This window comes from Equus caballus, chromosome 8, assembly GCF_041296265.1.
Source record: "Equus caballus isolate H_3958 breed thoroughbred chromosome 8, TB-T2T, whole genome shotgun sequence".
Lineage (NCBI taxonomy): Eukaryota > Metazoa > Chordata > Mammalia > Perissodactyla > Equidae > Equus > Equus caballus.
This window is the reverse complement of record NC_091691.1, coordinates 7,105,149-7,112,282: the sequence shown is the minus strand read 5'-3', so window position 1 is coordinate 7,112,282 and position 7,134 is coordinate 7,105,149.

Sequence of the window (7,134 nt, the reverse complement as noted above, 5' to 3'; positions counted from 1 at the left end):
GACAGTCAGGAAGCCAGCCCCACAGGCAGGACCAGGCTGGGATCTCCATGAAAGGCAGCCTGTGGCAGAAGAGGATCAAACTTCCTCGAGGGTGCTACAGAGGGACTGAGTGGTTAGACAGCTTCTTCCCATCGCTTCCAGGCCCAAAGCAAGCCCCCCAACCACTTTGAGATTGTTCATTACCTCTAACGATGGGAAACCTTGCAGTAATCCAAAACTAATGTGGAGACGTTTCAAGAAAACTCGTCTGTAATGGCAGGCATCCTTGGCTTTAGCAGAAAAGCGGATTGATACCAAGTTGTTCTTAGCACTTCGCCAAATGGATTGCTGTTTCCTCATGCCTGGGACATCCAAAAAGGGAATGAGGGCTCGGGCTGTGTTTATGTCTCTTTGCCTGGATGCCTCTCCCAGTTCCCTTTTTTAAGGCAAAGAGCACCACTATAATAGCATTCTGTGCCCCAGAGCCCGGCCTCGCCTATGGGGACCTTTGTTTATGATAACCAGATACTCTTGGCTTGACTTTCTTTACTTGTCCTTGGGCCTAGCAGCCTAAGAAGGAGAGGCGGAACATGCTTGCTCCCCTCCCTCCTTGTTCCTCTCCTCCCTGGTCTTTCTTCCACTTAAAAAACTTTGGGGCCGGCTTGGTGGTGCAGCGGTTAAGTTTGCACGTTCCACTTCGGTGGCCCAGGGTTCGCTGGTTTGGATCCCGGGTGTGGACATGGCACCGCTTGGCACGCCATGCTGTGGTAGGCGTCCCATGTATAAAGTAGTGGAAGATGGGCATGGATGTTAGCTCAGGGCCAGTCTTCCTCAGCAAAAAGAGGAGGATTGGCAGTAGTTAGCTCAGGGCTAATCTCCCTCAGAAAAAAAAAAAACTTGAGTCAAGCTTCCACGTACCTCACACATGGGCCGTAGGGGAAACCACTTCCTTTTACACATCTGTAGGTACCAGATCTCTATGGAGGGGATCCTCACACACTCTCCCCAGCTCTGGCTCCTTCCCCTTTTTCTAATCCTGTCATGTCCACCTTCTCCTACCCCTGCCTTGTGAAATTTCACATGGAGGAAGGCGCTCAAGATATATCAAGACCCATACAAAATAAAAGGCTGTAAGAAATTTGGAAACTTCACATGCAGATTGCTACTAAGAATTTGAGTCAAGATGTGGCATTACAGGACCAGCTACATAATTTGGGGCCCTGTGCAAAATGAACTGCCGGGGCCTTGTTCAAAAATTTATTAAGAATTTCAAGATGGCGACACCAGAACATTAAACCCAATGTGAGTCTCTCCTGAGCATGGGGCCCATGTAAGTGTGGGGCCTTGTGTGAGTGTACAGGTCACAAGCCCGGGAATCTGGCCCTGGTGGTATATTTCGCTCAAATACCCTTTGATTAACAGTCTGAAACATGTCCATGCCACCCCGTCTCCCAGTTCTGGCCAGCATTCGCATGATTATTACAATACGGGGTAATAACAATCATTTACTAGGGGTAGAAACAGAGCCAAGCCCTCTGCCTTTATTGACTCAGTTAATACGCATAACATTCCAGTCATTACAGAGGAGGAAAATCAGAGTTCCTCAGCTTATAAGCGGCCTTCTCCTCAGGTTTCTAACCAAAGCCCCATCCTCCAAACCATGGCTCTCTTTCTGCCTGGAAAGCAAGGGGACCCACGAGGGCAGATAAATAAAACCAGGGGCATTACAGACACTCAAACCAGGAGATTTTGACATCATGGAATAATAACTTTCATTTTTCAGACCCTTAGTCTGTGCCTGTGCTGTGCAGTTTACATGCATCATCTCGTGTGGCGCATTTCTGGTAGGAATTTTATTTCACAGCCCTAGTACAGAAGTTCCCCATACTTCATAGGTCATTTAATACTGCCCTGTGTCAACTTGCCCCCACACAGCCCCACTCCCAGCCGTGGCCTCTCTATGATGCCAGAAAACTGAAGCACCTCCGTGGCAGCCACCACACGGAAGCTGCTCGACCTGCTCATGGACACCGTGGCCAAGGACTGCTCTCCCTTTGGTGTCCAGGGACACTGGGCATTATCTCAGTCCCCCAGCTGAGCTCAGATCTACACCTGGACCCTCATGTTCTCCAGCCCCCAGTGGTGTATTTCTGCATCTTGCAAAAGGACCCATAAGTTTCAGCAAGACCCAGGTCACCTCCATGTTTGAACATCCCTCAAACCCTGTCCCCCTTCTGAGTTCAAACTTTTCCATGGCCTTGAGACACCAAACAGTAAGGGCATGGGCAATGGGGAAATGTGGCAGTAATTCCAGCCTCCTTTTGCCAGGGCTGGGCTGCACAGAGAAGTTGCTAACACCAGAGGGTGTTTTTTATTTTCTTTTAATAGCTTGCCATGTTATATCAAATGAAGAAATTTTGGCTGGAAGGAGGAGTCACTGATCTAAGGTCCCATATCTAGGAAGTAGCAGGGCTGGAATTTGATGCTGTTGGGCTCTAACCCTCAAATGTGGGCCACCTGCTTCAACATTGGAATCACCTTGGGAGAGCTCACTGAAACTTCCCAGGGCCCACACTGGCCTACAGAATGAAAATCTCTGGAGAGAATCTGCATTTTTTGATATTCCACATGTTACCTAGAAGCTTTGAGATTTCTCTGTGGAATTTCTGTTTGTAGTTCCAGCCAACCTTACAATATTAAGTGGGGCAGACAGACTCTAAGGTGCCCCCACCGTGCTTAGTGCCTCCTGGCGTTCACACCTGTCTTAGTCAGCTCAGGCTGCCATAACAGAATACCACAGACTGGATGGCTCAAACAACAAACATTTATTCTCTCACAGTTTTGGAGGCTGGAAGTCTGAGATCAGGGTGATCAGCCAATTTGGTTTCTAGTGAGGGCTCTCCTCTTGGCTTGCAGACGGCTACCCTCACTCTGTCCTCACATGGCCTTTCCTCAGTGTGTGCGTGAGGTGGGGAGAGAGAGCTCTCTGGTATCTCTTCTTATGAGGACACTAATTCTATCAGATCAGGGCCCCACCTTTATGACCTCATTTAACCTTAATTACTTCCTTAGAGGCCACATCTCCAAATACAGCCACAGTGGAGGTCGGGGCTTCAACATGAATTCTGAGGGGCACAAACATTCAGTCCATAACAATATCTTTGTGTGATCCCTTCCCCTTGAGTCAGATTTCCCTTTAGGTGGGACTTGTGATTTGCTTCTAACCAGCAGCATCTGGCAAAGGTGATGGGATGTCACTCTGTGATTATGTTACGTTACGGTCATGCACTGCAGAATGACATTTCAGTCAATGACGGACCACATATACGATGGTGGTCCCATAAGATTAGTGCCAGATAGTCTAGATATATAGTAGGCTATACCATCTAGGTTTGTGTAAGTACACTCTATGATGTTTGCACAATGACAAAACTGCCTAAGGATGCTTTTCTCAGAACACATCCCCATTGTTAAACGATGCATGACTGTACATATATAAGACCCCATCTTGCTGGGAAAGCTTGCTCTAGAGGGTTTTCTTGCTGGTTTGTTGAAGTAAGTAGCCATACTGGGGAAGCCCACATGGCAAGAAACTGCTGGTGGCCTCTAGGAACCGAGAGTGACTTCCAACCAAAAGACAGCAAGAAGCTGGGGCCCTCAGTCCTACAACCACAAGGAATTGAATTCTGCCAACAACCTGAGTGACCTTGGAAACAGGCTCCTCCCCATTCATGCCTCCAGATGAGAATGCAGCCTAGCCAACACCTTGATTGTAGCCTTGTGTGTCCCTGAGAAGGGGACTCAACTAAGCCATGCCTAGACTCCCAACCCACAGAAACTGAGATAATAAACATGTGCTGCTCTAAGCTACTAAATCGTGGTCATCTGTTACACAACAATGGAAAACGAATATATTAGAAACCCCACAAGTTCCACGAACAAGCCTGCATGGTTGATTCTTCTCCTCTTTTAATTATACCTAGAAGCAGGTTGTGTACTTACCGAGCATAACAAAGGGCATGTGCTAAACTGCTTGCTTTAAAAAACACTTTTTTTTAATTTCTAGATTATGAGAAGTAATAGATGTCCATTGTAGAAAATTTGGAGGCACACCAAAAGTAAAAATTACCAGGAATCATTTCCTCCCACTCCCTCAGATAATCACAGATAGTGTGTTGGCAGACAGCCTTCCCCAACTTGGTTCTATGCAGAAAGGCTGGATAAAGTTACAAACAGAGAATGCTCTGTACGCACTGTTTTGGAACTTGCCCTTTCCACAGTATCAGCCCACATTTTCTAAAGAATTTGAAGCATCAGGAGGGTGAATTTGTTCCTGGCATTCTGGGACATTGCCACACACCACTTTTAAGGATCTCAGGTTTTTCCCAGGCTGGGCTTTAGCAAAGGAGATTCATAAAGAAGAAAATGAGGCCAGAGAGGGGAGGACATACCCACGGCCAGATAGCCTCTGGTCACCCAGAAATTTCTCCCCCTCCAAACTCCTCATAACATTCTAGTTGAGCTGCCATATCCCCAAAGCCGCTACCCTTGGGATTATTGTCTGAGTTGAGTTTGTATAAGCCAAAGCCTCACCCCTAAACAACAGGGGTGCTCAGTGGGATGTGGAATAGGGCGAAGGCAGCACCCCTCTGCCTAAGGCCTGGCCAGCCCCCCATCCGGGAGGCCTGATTCTCCCCTGGCCCCCAGAGCAGCTGAAACTCGACTCCTGGAGCACCGTTTCAGAACTGCTACGGTTTGACCTTTTAAATGTGAGCAGGAAGGTAGTAAGGAAGGAGATGAGAAAAAAAAGGCAGGAATCATTCATTCAGTAAACTTTATCAAGCCTCTGGAAGTCCAGGCCCTGTGCCAGCTAAGGACTATGGAGATAAGTACGACAAGGTCCCAACCCTAAACAATACTTCTGTGTTTGAATGTGATAAAACAAACAGATGTTACTTCTACAATGAAAATATGATGTTTAGTAAAGATTTTTCTTAAAGAATGCCTGAGTTAGTTTAACATAAACTATGTGATTGTTTCAGTTGTTTATTGCTGCATAACCAACCACCCCAAAACTACGTAGCATAAAACCACAATCATTTTCTATAGTCATGATTCTCTGGGTTGGAATTGGCCAGAGCACAATACGGATGGTTCATCTCTGTGCTTAGATATCCGGGACACCAGCTGGAGTGCCTAGGATGGCTGGACAGAACTGGAACATCTGGGACTACATCTGGGGTTTCAGTTCTTCTCCATAATGTGATTTGTGGGACAGGAATGTCCAAGATGGCTCCTTCACTTCCATCTCTGGCACCTGGTCTGGGAACAGCTGGAGAGCTGGAGGTAGGTTGGGCATCATTCTGTGACGCTGCCTTTCCACACGGCTAGTTTGGACTTCCTCTCAGTATGGCAGTCTCAGGATAAACTTCCACATAGCAGCTGGCTTCGCCCAGAGCAAGCATTCCAAGAAAGAGGAAGTGGAAACTGTCAGTCCTCTTAAAGGCAGTCAAGACGGAAGCCACAGTGCCTTTTTATGACCTAGTCTCCAAAATCACACACCATTACTTCTGCTTGATTCTGTTCATTAAAAGCAGGTCACTAAGTCTAGCCCACACTTAAGGGAAGGAGAATTAAGTTCTCTCTCTTGAAGAGAGGAATATCAAAGAATTTGTCGATATATTTTTTCAAAAACACCATAACAGCACATATTCCGCTTCACATCGGACATTAGACACCCCCACCCCCACCCCCACCTCCCGCCCAGTTCTCTGCTCTCTCAGAGCCAGTACGGGCTCCCCTTCTTGTCTCATAACGAGCAGTGTAACTGATTTCCTTTTTCTCCTGGTCATCCAAACACTCCTGCCCTACTCTTCTATCCCTGAGAGCTTATCAATGTATTTACCCTTTAGACAGTCCCCTCCTTTAAATGACTTCTGGTGCCAGTTGTTAAAATAATGAAATTTCCTTCATGAAAGAAGCTTTGTATAGGGAAGATTATTCTGAAGGAAAAGTTCCCATCCAGACATACTGTGAAGCAAATGTGATATTTGAAAGCAAGCAATCCAACAAGCTGATAAAGGAGTCCAGGACAAAGACTCGGGAAACAAGAAACAGTGGACAGAAGGTTTGAAAGAATCCCAATCTGACAGCTTTGCAGCAGACCTACAATAAATCTGTCAAAAGTACAACTGGAAGTTAGAGATCTCTGGGACAAAAACTTCAAGAATGAAATAGATGTCATTGCACAAATTGATTAAGTGAAAATCTGGAAGTTCTTAAAGACGAAGTGAAGACAAAAGGCTCTTTGACAAGGGCAGTGCAGTTAGAAACTCGGCGGGGGGGAGTGGGGCATAAGCTGTGCTTGAAAATCATACTCAAGCTAAAATGCACATGATTTGAGACAACTGACAATGATTTAAACAGAGGGAAACAATGGCCACCACATAGCAGTCAGAAACAAAACTGAGGGGCCAGCCCCATGGCCGAGTGGTTAAGTTCGCGTGCTCCGCTTCGGTGGCCGAGGGTTTCCCGGGTTCAGATGCTGGGCGCGGACATGGCACCACTCGTCAGGCCATGCTGAGGTGGCATCCCACATAGCAGAACCAGAAGGACCTACAACTAAAATACACAACTGTGTACTGGAGGGCTTCGGGGAAAAGAAGAAGAAGAAGAAGGAAAAAAAAAGATTGGAAACAGATGTTAGCTCAGGTGCCAATCTTTAAAAAAAAAAGAAACAAAACTGAATGTATTGCCTTCTGGCATGGGAGAGCCATGTCACTCAAGAGCAAGTTCCACAGGTCTCTCTGTGCAAAAATCAAAGTAAATAGATAAAGAGGGGAGAAAAAGAAAGTGCACCAAATAAGGCAAGATTCTGAATTATGGTCTCTAGTTGGCTTACAAAGCAGATTGTCAAGTTATCCTTGAAGGGGTCACCTTTAAGTTCTCTGTCACTGACACTAGGAAGCTGATTTCAAGCAAGTCCAAGACACGTTATAAAAGATTCCCCTGGGCCTCCAGGCATTGAGCAGAGGGGCATGAATGTGCATGTTCAAAGCTTAGCAAGGTGGCTTTTGATTTTTTAACAAGCATGAAACAGTGCCCAACCCCTATTAGACAAAAAAATTGAGGGATGAGTAAGATTAATATTCTGAA